Here is a 13560-nt window from a genome sequence, read left to right as displayed (position 1 = left end):
ATTACGTTACACTATAGACAATTATGGTTGATGCATTACTTGGAAGGTCTGGCGAAACCGTGCTAGGGGCACGGTCGTTTAGATAAATAAAAAAGTTTTTCATCGCTGTTCCTTAATCCTTAATCCGAGATTTCTTAATTTTAGAATTTGCTCCCAAAAAATGACTTATCAAACTTAGTTTTAGTTTTTTAAATATTTTTTTTTTTTGTAAAACACCTTCAGGTGAAAGCTTCACAAAATTTTGCTCGATCCACAGCACAGCACTGCAAGTCACCTTGACACAAGGCACCGGAAACCGAGCGCTGCTTTAAACCATCAATCTCGACCTGACTCCTGCACAAACTCGTCCTGAAAGCAACGCCTTGACCGGATCTTTCCATCGGTAATGCCAAACTGCCATCAAGTGTAGTCTCTCCTTTTTTCTTTTCTCAAGAGGAAAAATAGCTTTCCCGTAAGCTTCTTGCTCGTGGAAGATTCCGAACGATCGAAGAAAGATTGTGCTCATTAAAGCTTAAAACTCCATCCCCACACGAACTCCGGCGTTCGCTGAAAGGATCCGTTCAATGGTACCGCCGCCAAGCAAAATTCGATGCTCGCTGCCTGTGCTTGGCCACGTCCTTGTTTGCGCTCGCTTTTTGAAAGGGAAGGAAAACTAATAGCTTCCAGTCTATGGGGAAGGAAAAAGGGGGAGAAAAAAAGCGGAAGCAAGAAAACACCAGTAGAGAAAATCAAAAACTTTCCTGCCCTGCCATACGGGTTGCCCGTTTTACCGCTTTGATTGGAAATTTTCCAAGAAGCTGTATAAGCATGATTGCACTTCTAGCCATCACCGAAGGCTCACCGCTAAATGGTGCGCTTCTTGGCAAAAAAAAAGAAGTTCTTAACCTGCAACCCATACGAACTCGCACACATCAAATGGCGCACAAACACACACTTGTGGACGCATAGGAGCGTATATCGAAGTGGCTGAACTGTCGAACCGTAAGCGCCATGCTAACCAAGGACGCGAAATGTCAGGAAGCACAACATCCGATCCTAGACACGTGGGGTGGAATCAAAGCGCTATAAATAGCACAGTAAGCACACTGGAACCAACCTCACCAAGCCTTGCGTGCCATGCGTTACGGCCGGGCAGCTTCTTTACGGTGCAAGTGCTTCTACGTCCGGCCAACATCCGCTTGTCACTGAGGATGCCACTTCCGCAAAGTTTTCGGGGCAGGAAATTGGTAGTGATTGACGGCAAGGTTGGCATCGAGTTATTTTTTTTTTTGGGAGGCATTGCTAAAAATAACATTTCTACGAAACATTATCACCCCCGAAAACCGTACACCGGAGGGCGAAAGTCCCACGAACCCTACTGATCAATAAGGCTATCGAGGGGTAATGCGTTCAGTGCTCTGTGCATTGTTAAACGATATCAAATCGACTAACTGTTAGTAAGAGGAACGACAAAGCCTTGTGATGGAGCTTAAATACTTACCCTATCGTTCGCTGCTTTGGCGAATATCTTAAAATTTAAATTATGAAGAAAATTCTAGTTTAATATAGGACTAGCACCAAAAAACCCTGCCCTAAAAGAACCTGCCCTAAACCAGCATTCGGGAAAAGCTATAACGAGATCATAGTGATCTGTTTAATAAAAAAAACTCCACAGCTGATTAGATGCTGATTAGAGTTCCATATCGAGTTCCACTCGAGCAGCACAGCTGAAGTAGTACTTGTTACCCAAAACACAGAACATTCTGCAACGGAACGTAACCGTGAAGGTGCACAGCACCGAACCATCACCCTTTTTGTCAGCTGTGCCATAAACAATAGCACACAATCCACATTGGAAGCCTCCATGCACTTCACACGTGTGCCAAACCACAAGTGTAGCCTCTAGTGCACTTCTGTTGGAAGTCACCTACCGTAGTAAGACTTGCACTGTTTTTGTTGCTGCAGCTGTGTACTTCACATCCTTGACAGTTTTCCTTCCGGCAGTGAGCACATTAGCACCAACATTGCAGCGCACCAACATTGGGCGATGATGGATGTTTGCCGTGTTACCCGGCGGCAACAGATAAATAGCCGGGCTCCGTGCAGTAGTACATTACAGTTCGCACGGAATCGGGACGGCAGTCAGAGTTGTGAAAAAGTTGCAATTTGCTGTACAACGGCAGAAGATACCTGCGAGATAGGAATGTTGTGCTATTGGGATTGGTTTTGCTTTGCCGTGTTGAGTGCTTTTAGGGAGATGCGTTTTGCACCGATTTCTGTACGGAATGCGTGATTAGGTAACTGTTTGACAACACAAATTGCTCCGCTATTCAAAGAAAGATAATAAAACGTAAACTAACTATAGAACTATCGTACCTCAAACGTATCAGTCCAGTGTCTAGAAGCAGGTTCATTGTTTTAGTTACTATCTGTGGGTCTATCAAATAGTGTAATCGGTAAGGCTCGACTCTACAACACGCGCTCCGGTATGGGTTCTAATCCCAACTCTGCCCTCTAACTCTAACTTTTGTAAGCAATTGTACACTCTAAACAATTAACACATCAATTTCAAAAGGAAAAAAACATCACATTCACCATATTGCTCAAACTAACATCACAAAAAAAAGCAGAGTTTTAGAGAATCCCACTATGAACTGTTGTGTCTACCCCTTATGCAACTATTACTGCATGTTGAGTTCGTTCCTTTTTACGGCCCACGCCAACACGGCAGGTAATATGTATTAATGAGCTCTTTATTTCTGTGCCACAATTTGCTTCCCGTTTGCAAGCCATCAACCAAGTAGTATCAACGTCATCATTGCCATCATCAGCGTCGTAAGGATGGCATGGGAGCGTTATTATGTGCCGGAACAGGTAAGCAAAGGCTAGTGCTCGTCTTATCGCATCCCTTTTAACCCGTACAGCACCAGACGGTTAAGGGTGCAATTTATAGTTTTGCGCTTAGTGGGAGATTTATATTCTTCGCAAGGCACATTACTTCGTACAGAGAGCACTTGGATAATTTTGCGATATGGTAATGGAAAGAAATTGTCTGTGTCTGTATAACACATTGCAGCTTAACTGACCTTATATAACAGCGATGGTTTTGTGACGGTATTTGGTTTGGCTTTGGGTAGAAGAATATAACATTCGTCTAAAATATGCCATCCAGCTAAAACTCTTCCACCTAAAACTCTTCAGCAACTTCCTACGACTATTTCATCACCCCCTGAGAGTGAATTCATTTGCAACCAGTGCATATAAACTTTATTGCATTCCGCTTTCATCCTACCGGATGTTGATTTATTACACATCAGGGTAGCAACAACAGCACCGTGGCCTTGCCGGGCTGCAAAACTTCCATAGAAAACCGACGCACACCGTCGCACACCGGACAAAGCTGTGGAGTGTCACCCACCCCCAAGGGGACCATCGATTGGCCATTAGTGCCGTGTATCGACGGTGGAAAATACGTCCAACGGACTGTTAAATTTTATGTTCCGTGGTTTTTAGCTCTTTCGCGAGCAAGAGAGGGACAGAGAGAGAGAGTAAGAGTGTGAGAAAAAGATGGAGACTCCAACCATACATACGTGCATACACTGTTTGCCAAACCGGTGACCCTGACATGATCGAGAGCGAACGAAATATAAATAGATTTTCGGTTTACGGTACATATGCGTGATCAAAAAATTGGGAAAAACTTCTAACATTTTCCACGGCAACAAAGTATCCACTTTCGATGAATACCCATTATGGCATGAAGAATTGCATTGCCGGCAAAAGTTATTCCTCACCACACTGTATTGATAGCGAATCGATCAAGCAAAAGGCCATCATTTTTATTGCGATAAAACAAAGCAGAAAGCTGCTGCTTTGTGTCTTATTTTTCAGCGACACTGTAGTAAAGCCGGGTTCTAATGTGACAGATGAAATATTTCCCTATCATTTTCAATAAATCTTATCGAATATCTTTTATTAGTTAATTTATAAAAAAAAAATAAATCTCTCAAACTCCCACATAGCAAACGAACTTATCGATTTGTTTTTTAACCGAGAAAAGAAATATAAAACGAGAACTTCCCTCGTTAAGGTAAACCCAATTTAGAGAGGAATTTCAATAACAGCATTCCGTTGCTTCGCGGTAAGTTTGACCTGCCGGGAGTAGTTTTATAGCAGGGAAACCATACTCTACTACAAACGCAAGCTATCTATGTGTGGAAGCATGTCTAATATTTGTTTTCATAACGATTTTTTTTTTCATTATTTAAGTATTTTGTAACTTCTACAATCAAAAACACATACAGCTGTACTGCATAAAAGATTCAAATATAAAAAGTTTTTAAACAGTCTTCAATTTATTTTTCATTCTCCAATGTTTGGAAGTACCCTCAATTGAAATGATGATCTTCTTCTTGGGACGTAACGTTCTACTGCTGCCATTTATGGCTTACTCGACGAATTTTACGACGTCCCCGGATGGTCAGTCCTTGCTACAGGGGAACGGTCTGGATGGGATTTCAGCTCCGTCCTGTCGTGTAGGATCGACGCCATTATCTTATTCATCACCGGACCGGACCCTGCCCTTGCTACCAAATAAGATTAAAATGATGCCTTAAGTTACGTAATTATTTAATCAAATCGAGTCAAAAAGCATTGTAGGATGATAACAAACCAGGGAAGGCTTATGTATGTAATTTTAATTTCTTTTCGAAGCCTTTTTCTACAAAAAAGGATAAAAAACAGTATCCGTTCAGCTATGAAGCTGACATTTTTTTTGCCTTTCCCTTTTTGGTTTGCGCTTATTTATTTATCCACAACATCTCGCTAACCGAGGTCAGGGACAGTCCGGCAATGTTGGAAGGGACCCATCCGCTGCAACGCTGCAGAACCGTACCGAAGTGTCTGTCAAACGGACTTGTTCCATTTTCGCCGAAGGAACGAATCTTCACGATACACGGCGAGCAGCTCGACAGTCCGCTTCACTCCAGGTTCACCAATTTAGCCCACCGCTTTGTCAGAAACGGAACGAAAATAAACATATCAAGTGTCGCCCGGTTCGCTCTCTGGTTTGCTTCCCCTTTTGCCTACCCTGGCAGAGGACGTGCTGGGACGCAGGACGATAAGGAATGTTTGCATTCAACCGCATTCATGCTCGCTGCAGTAACTCCACCGAGCCAATCTCGTTTCTCACATGCGTTCGGTGCCTGGGAGAATCGGTACAGTGACGAGGTTTCTGGGCGATGCGAACGATGCTCATCATGGTATCGGTCCCACCGTTCGGCGTGTTGTTGCCAGCGGTCCTGCTGGAAAGAACCGTACCGGTATTAGGTATCTGATGATTGAAACCAGTCAATTACGGACGGTTATCCAGATTTAGCGCGGCACAGGTACCCAAGCGGAGGGAAAATAAACCCTGAACCGAACGAACAACTCAATCAATATTTCAAATCCCAATAAGCATATTCGTTTTGCCTGTTCCCTGGACACACAGGTTCATTCATTTATCATCGTTTTCTACGAAACGAGCGGAAAATAGCACCGAATAATAGAGGGAATCCTGAAGAATTCGCCGAAAATGAAGAACTTTGTGCGGTGCATATTTTGTAGGACTTCTGGAACGAGAACGAGACCCAAATTCAAATAAATCCCGAAACCCCGAAAGTCTGCATCAGACGCAAAGCTTTATCATCCACCGAACCAAGTGCGGTAATTGGAACTAGCTTGCGCACTAGCTTGTGCTTGTGCGGGTAAGGTTTGTTGCAAACGTTTCATTTCCCGGGCGTTTGGCACTCGGAAAACCAACGAACTTCACCGTTTGGCTCCAACCCCGGACGGCAAAGTTTATGTACCGCTTTGTCCCACTTCTCTCACTGCGATTGTTGGTAATCCCGCTGTGGAGTTGGTTTATTCTTAAGCAAAAAAAAAACAGAGCTCCATTAAATGGGAGAAATGCGTTTTTTTTTCTTTGCGGAACAGTTCCCACCCTGTACCTTGGCGCAACGATGTAAGTATGCAAATTGGATCGCTTCCCATTTGCATAACAGAATCATTCATAACTGAAACAAGATGCCGGCGCATCGCCCCGTGGCACTTTTGGCATTTGTTCTCACTCGGAACTCCGAACGACCCTACCCTTTTGGGGTGCTCCAAGTTCACCAAGTTCCATGTTGCTCAGTAGCGCCGCTCGGAGAGACACGCCAACCGAAAACGCAGCGTAAAGAGAAGATACCGTAAGCCATCAGTGCGACTGTCAGACTGTTTGGCATTCTATTTCCGGTCGTTTCGTTTTGTGCCCCCGTTCCCTTTTTCCGTTTTCCCACTAAAGCCCGAACCGACGCTTCATCGCCAATCACTGCAAATTTCATTTCCGCACACGTCACCGGTGCCGGCTTACGTTGATGATTCCTGTCCAAATGTCCTAGCGAGTCGCCGGCATACGCCCGGCTTTAGCGATACGGGGAAGGATGGGTTTTGTCACCTTTGGTTAGAACCACAAGCATTTTACCATACGTGTAAGTGTATCTAAATCAATCATATCCTATCATCGCACAGCATTCCTTAACGAATGCTCACACATTGCTGCCACACCGCCGGTTTGTGGGAATTCATCACGGCCCTACTGTCAAACGCCTTGTGCTGGAGGTTTCCGTATGGAACTGTGAGCAATATTTTTTCAACACGGTTAAGCTATTGTCTGTAATTGACATTTGATAGGAAAAGTGACTTACCGATGGGGACATAAATTCTTCACGTACGGCAAAGTTGTTTTGGGTCGTGTGGCTTTGGTGGCAGATATAATTTTTATTCACTCTCTTTGACACTATTGTTATTAAGTCATCTGGGAATTACATTTATTGTATTTTATACTGCCTAGAAGGTCCTTCATTTAATATCGTGTTATTCGCCCTGTTATTGATTAATATTCAACACGGAGTCTCGTATGACTTTAAATTCCTTGTGACTTCTTTTCACAAATATCTTCTTAAACATATTCCAAGGCTGAAGCATAGATGACTGCATCAGTTGTCAGAACATAGAATGGTAATTAAGGTAAGGTTGGTAATTAAATGATTTTATAAATTTGTTAGATCAAATTTGGCCATTACTTTTACATAATGAAACTATTTCCAAATATAGACCCAAACCATTATCCTCTAAAACCATTCCTCTAAAATCCCCAAACCATTATACTTGCCAAGTAAGCTCAGTTATCGTGTTGCAATAACTTTAATATTTTAGCAAACACTTTTGCGAAGTAAAGAAACTCATCAATAAGTTCCAAGGCACCGTCGAAGCCTTTTAATAGCAAAATCCTTCGCAATCGAAAGGCAATCAGTAAAAGTTTTTGGCTGAGCTTTACCAAATCTACACGGATCGTAAAATGCGAAAATGATCCCAATCGCTCAAACTATCATCTGCAGCGTTGGAGCCTTCGGCAAACGCAAAATCTGCCCACAACCAACTCAATCGACTTTCCGACTTGCCGGGCCAAAACTTTCCTCGCCTGGAAATCTCCCCGTGTTCTTTCCCCGTACGTACGTACGGTAAACCCACTAAAACCGGATCACACTGATTTACCATTTGCAAATTTATGACCGCCCCGCGAAATCCCATGATAATCCTGCGGTCGTTAGAGTTTTGATTGCTCCGGGGGAAGGCCGCTCAAACTCCCGGAGCCGGAGCTTCAGCAGGGTGGATGGGGCATGTGAAGGACTAGTCGTCGAGATTAAAATCGATTCCATTTGCTTGTTGGCAATGGCCGCAAGTTCGTGGTGTTTCGTGAGGTTTTTGGTCGCGAGATTACACGCACGGACGAGTGGACGCGAATGAGGAGCATCTTGCGAAACTTACAAGCTTACCGGCAAGGAAAACCATCACCACGACACCAATGCTGTCACGGGTACGGCAAAAGTAGTTCCGATAACGAAAAGTACGGATTTAATGGGTAACACCATTTACACGTTTAGGCGGAGCTCGCGCCGTTAACCTACGATGAACGCGATGGAGGCGCCCGGTTGGTCATTCGAATGTCATTAGGAAGCGTAACCAGGCAACGGGCGTGACAGGCGTATCACAAACGCTGATGGAAACGGAACCAAACTTTGCCAGCTTAGCGTACCGGACCAACGGACGGCTGTCATAATTATGGCTACGGTACGGCACGAACGAAATGCAAGCAACACTGTGAGGACAACGCTATCATTTGAGAACGTCCCCCTTGGGGCTTGTTTACTCGTTTTGTTTGTCCGATTAATGTTGGACCATAATTTAGCTGACCATGTCGGTGATGCCAAAATGCTCAAAAAAAAAAAAATAGGACAAAATTTAATGGCTCTCTAGCAGTGCATTAAAACCAGAATGGGGTTTAAGGTTTGTGGTTTTATTGGGAGATAAATAAAACACATATTTAATAGAGAATTAAGGGATGAAATTACATGACGGTTGGGAATTAAGGGATAAAATTACAACAAGACTTTAAAAATAATATCCTCCCACCGTGCCACTGCATAATGGCAATCATTTCAATGTCCTTTTTAGTCGTAAGTTATTTTCCCCCATTTAATAATACACCTTCCCGTGGCATTCCAACAAACAACAGCGCACAAACAATACAAAAGCTTGCTTCGAAAACCATCTCCAAACTCCACACAACTCCCTCGTTTTTACCGCCCATCCGATTGCTGTAACGCTGCCGTTACGCGACGGATGTTGCTTAAGACCCCGCTAAGCCATTTACTGTGCAAATCCGTCGGTTCGTTTCGTGTTTCTTGTGTTGCTTTAGGGTGCGTTGTAAAAACATCCGCTACACCTGGTACGAAAAACTTTGCTTCAGGTATTGTTTTTTTTTCTCTTCTCTCAACTCGTTGTTATTTATTTTTTTTTCCCCGTGCACACCAGCACCGGCACCTTAATAATCGATGAAAGCTTCTCTCTTCGATGAAAGTAAAAGTAACCGTCCCTCGAGTCCCGGAGCAGTTATATGTCTCTATTGTTGTGTGGCTTTCGTGTTTTTTTACATCTTCTTCTTCTTTTTCTTCTGCTGGTACACCGTTTTGAGCGGTCTGTAATCATTGACTGCTTTCGGGTGCAGGCCGGTACAGACGGGAAACCCTTCGGTAATGGTAGTGTCGGTTATGGTGACTGCGTGCGTGCGTGAACTAAATCACCTTCTGCGTTCGGCGTTACATACACCCGTTCGGGACGGGACACATCGTAAACGGGAGGGGGCCGTCGTCATCGCCGTTGGGAAACCACCCACGGGGAAGAAAAATAGCTATCCCATCCGGTCGGTGCGATGCGTTGCTGTGGTTTCGAGAGCACTTGTGCCACAACCGGTTACCGTACCATAATGCTAATCTTTATTGCGTCCCAAAGCACTCTTTAGAGGAACCCCGACGAAAGGGATGCGTTTTTTTTTTTTGGTTGCTGTTTGGAGGAACATCAGACACTTTATTTGTTTAATTTTGTGCTCACTCATCGAGGGACGATTTCTGTTTTTTTTTGTTGAATAATTTAGCATTTTGACTTCCATTCTATTGTGACTATAAATTTCCGGTTTAGTTGGAAGATAACACGGAGTCCTTTTTGGAAATGTTCAGTGTGAATCAGAGCGCGATGTGCTGAAATAACAATAGCTTGTTGAGAAAGCCACTGGAATACACCTTTCAAAACATCTACATACGATGGTAGAAGTTGGGATTATAAAAAGTTATAATAAAAAGACACTATAGACCAGCACACCCTCCAAAAGATATCCTTTAAAACTGTTACAATTTCGGAAGGATACAATGAAAAGTACAATGGAGGACTCACTTCTATTACGAGCTCACTAGCAAACTGCTGTAGTCTGGTCATGTCATTAGAATAACACCTGGACGTGGGAGGAGTAATGTAGTGTTTAATCTTTTGAGCAGAGTTATTCTATTAAATCTTCAGTGAGGAGTCATCCAAGTCTACTCCCAATAGATATTGCTTCATGAATCCTCATAAATTCTTTCTGGAATCTGCTCTATAGTCTTTATAATTACACGGAAATTTTTGAGTATATTAATCTTTGAGAATTCGTTAATCTTTTGAATAGAGAATTAGAGGCTATTCGGAGTCAGAGAGTGAATTTAATTTTTGATTCAGATTCATGAGTCCGATTTCGTCACGCTAGAGTGATGGCATGGTAGAATCTTCCGAAACCCCTGGAATATTAGAGTAAAAGAAGACAACACTCATCAGCGATCGTTCGAAAGGACTCCTACTGTAGCGCCTAACAAGTTAGTAAGTTAAGGGAATTGAGATTAATTAATTAGGAATTAATCTCATTATGTGCTTGTAGTAACTGTGTTTTCTTGGATTCTAGATTTTTAATAATATTATTAGAGTCCTTTAATGATGGCTCCATGATGTGTTCGGTAACGGCGATAGAGTCCTATCCCACCCGATAGGACCGAAACAAACCCATCCGGGTCATTCTCTCGTAGCAAGGTCTGCCAATCCGGCAAAGTGATAATCAAATCAACCTACTGATCCAGAAGTAGCAAACATAACCTAGTAGGTCGTTACAAAGAAGAGTACACTAATAACAACTTCATATGAACCAAGTGAACAATGCGTTGTAGTTATCAAATTCTCTAGCATGCTCAAAGTTTGAAGAAGCTTGGACAAGGTACGTCGAAGACTTCCGACTTTAAATGGATTAATTTTAAACAGACATCATCAACTACATCACCACATCAAGAGCTGAGATTAACATCATCAACTAAGGAAAGCAAGCAGCAATTTCTCAAGCAAGTAAGCAAGCGGTCAGCAAACAATAGCAAACACATCGTACCGGTCGGAAGGATTATCGTTCACCAGTGGCAAGTGAGGATGGGATTTGTATTTTATAACCTCTTCGAACAGTGCCACTTCCTAGACAACCACTTTAAACGTTTCGCTTTCTTTCATCTTCCTTTGCGATACGCAGTACACGGTAGGTACAAACCTGTGAACGGCCGTGAAAGTGCTCATCAACTGGCCGCACTGTCTGGGGAGGGACCGAACGTCCCATGTGTGCGCCATAAAGTACCGGGCGCTTCCATCTAACTGACACACGTGGTTGGTGGCAATTATCTTGCGTCACGTGTCACGTTCACACACACACACTCTCTGCTCGCTTCCGTACCGGAGTGTAGCCGATACCGAAGAAGGGGTGCAAAATATCGATAAAGAATAAAGCAAACGCTCGATATTTCCATGTGGCGCCACGGTAATTTGCGTGAGTGTTTGTTTGTTGTTTTTGAAAAGGATCTTTTTATGGTGTTTGTTAATAGTATCAACCTGTCCCATTCGCAGTATTAGCTCGATTGTGCACAACGTAAAGCAGAAGTGCACACAACCGTATCAGACACAAGCGAAAACAGACACTGCATGAAACGGAAGTTTCATTTCCGAAAACGAACCACCCGTACGCCACACAGCGAAAGAGTCAACAAACAAACAAATGGAACCGGAAAAAAATAAAGCACATAAAAAAGAAAGCGAAGAAACGAGAGAGAGAGAAAAAAAAACGGAAAATGCCAAACTCCCACGCACAATGGAATGTGCGGCGCGGGTTTGAAGGAAAAACATGCCACTGTAAATAATCTTTCGAGCGTGAAAATTTATCTTTTGCGCACTCCATGCGACTCCCGAAGCGACATTCGCACGAAAATGGGACGATATTTCTTCGCGGCTCCAATCACCACGAATCTCGGCTGGCCCGTGGTTGTATTGCCACACGCTACAGACATCCATTATACACACACAGGCGCGCCATGGTTCCACTTACCTAGTAGTTTTGGGGAGCTTTCTGCAAAGGAAACACTTCCGCGTCAGGGTTTCTTCCAGTGCTCACATGCAACTCGCACGCAGACAGCAAATCACTTTCGTTTCACCCGGTTAACTACATTCCTTCTTTGGCTTCGGTTTCACCTCACTATTGACGAGCTTTAATCATTGCTTCTATTTTTCATCCCATCAAATGCCCCAACTGGGTGAAAAAGCGTGTACTAATAGGGCAACAACTGTATCACAAACTTCACTTCAATAATGGTCTCTAACTGTGGGGGAGCATAATTTAAAAACATTTCATTAACAAACCCACACCAACACATTAAAAAATAACACTCACAAATGTAACAGAAATTTATTCACCCCCCCCCCCCCCCCCCCCCCCCCCATTCACCGCGCGAGCTTTTCACGCAACCCGAGAACGCCATTCCTGTTCGGGCCATCAAGAACACGGCGGTGCACGGTGTGATCGAATTCCACAGCAACGACGCGACATGGCTGTGCCCGGGGATCAATGGATTTTGGCACGACTGACCTCGGACGTCCTCGGATCGGCGCCTAGACACGCACTCCCACGCACAGGGCAGCTTTTGCTGCCAAACCTTGTTCCGACGTTCCGATTAACCGTCAGCTATTTTGCCTTTTCGCACCAAACGGACACAACAAACCACCAAGCCCCAGACACACGCGCGCAACGCAAACCAACGTACCAACCTTCACACGACGGTAGAAGCAAAACAAGACGGCAAGCAAGGAGAACTTGTGTACATATTCTACCCACCAGCTGCAGAGGATGGTCTTACACCCGGCCACACTGCTGACTGGGGTTGCGAAGCGAACACGGGCCCAAAACCACCACCGTTTCGGTTGGAAGCTGTCACGAGTCTGACCTGGCCCGAATCGTAAGCTCCCGTAACTGGCGCTATTCGGGACATTCGGTGAGTTTTGCGTGTGAGGGCGTCTGATTCTCTCTCTCTCTCTGGCTCCACAGCAGGAAAAAAGGCATTTCCCGCTTTTCCTACCCATTCGCTTTGTGCGTAAGCCAGCGCTGGGACGAACTTGAGAGCGAGGGTAAATAAGGAGCGAATCACAACGTTTGTCTCTTTTTAGATGGACTGTGTTTTTGTCGGTATGGCTTACATTTTTTGCTGAAGGATTAGAGAGGAATATAACAGACGCTCTGGAAACGCTCCGGAAGAAACAAACAAAGAAAAACAATTCCAAAAGCTAGGGGAACGGCATCACCCGCAGCTTTGGTGACATTCCAACTAGACAGCAGGATGGACCATCAAGCGGAGAGCGGTGGACGCGCGTTTGTCCGTGGAGTAATTTTCTCCTCCCAAAGGCAACGTGCTACAACAGCGGTTGCTGAGTGACGGGAGTGCTTTGAGTGTCAATCAGAAACATTTTCCCCCACGTGCACAACGGTAAAGCAACCGTTGGCTGTGGTGGTCAAAATCGAGATCATTCATTTGTGCCCGGATAAGTGAACGGCACGTTTAATAGGAACATCTACTATTTCTATTAACCATTTTAGTATAGAGTATGGTTTTTCGTGAGCTTCTTAGCTGTATAAAAAATATTCCTATTTGCAAAAGATATTAAAAATCGACAAAACCGGAGACAATCGCAAACAAAAGTTGTTCTACCAAAGGAATCAAACACAGGAGTAAAAGAAATGTTTAATGACTGGCTTGCTTCTACTCGAAACTTTTAATTTTTCTTTTATGATAAACGTGCTTGCAGGGTTCGGAAGACAATTTTAAAAGCTAACAACAT

Source organism: Anopheles moucheti, chromosome 2 (genome assembly GCF_943734755.1).
Source record: "Anopheles moucheti chromosome 2, idAnoMoucSN_F20_07, whole genome shotgun sequence".
NCBI lineage: Eukaryota > Metazoa > Arthropoda > Insecta > Diptera > Culicidae > Anopheles > Anopheles moucheti.
The sequence above is the reverse complement of the archived record's forward strand: the minus strand, read 5'-3'. Positions refer to the sequence as shown.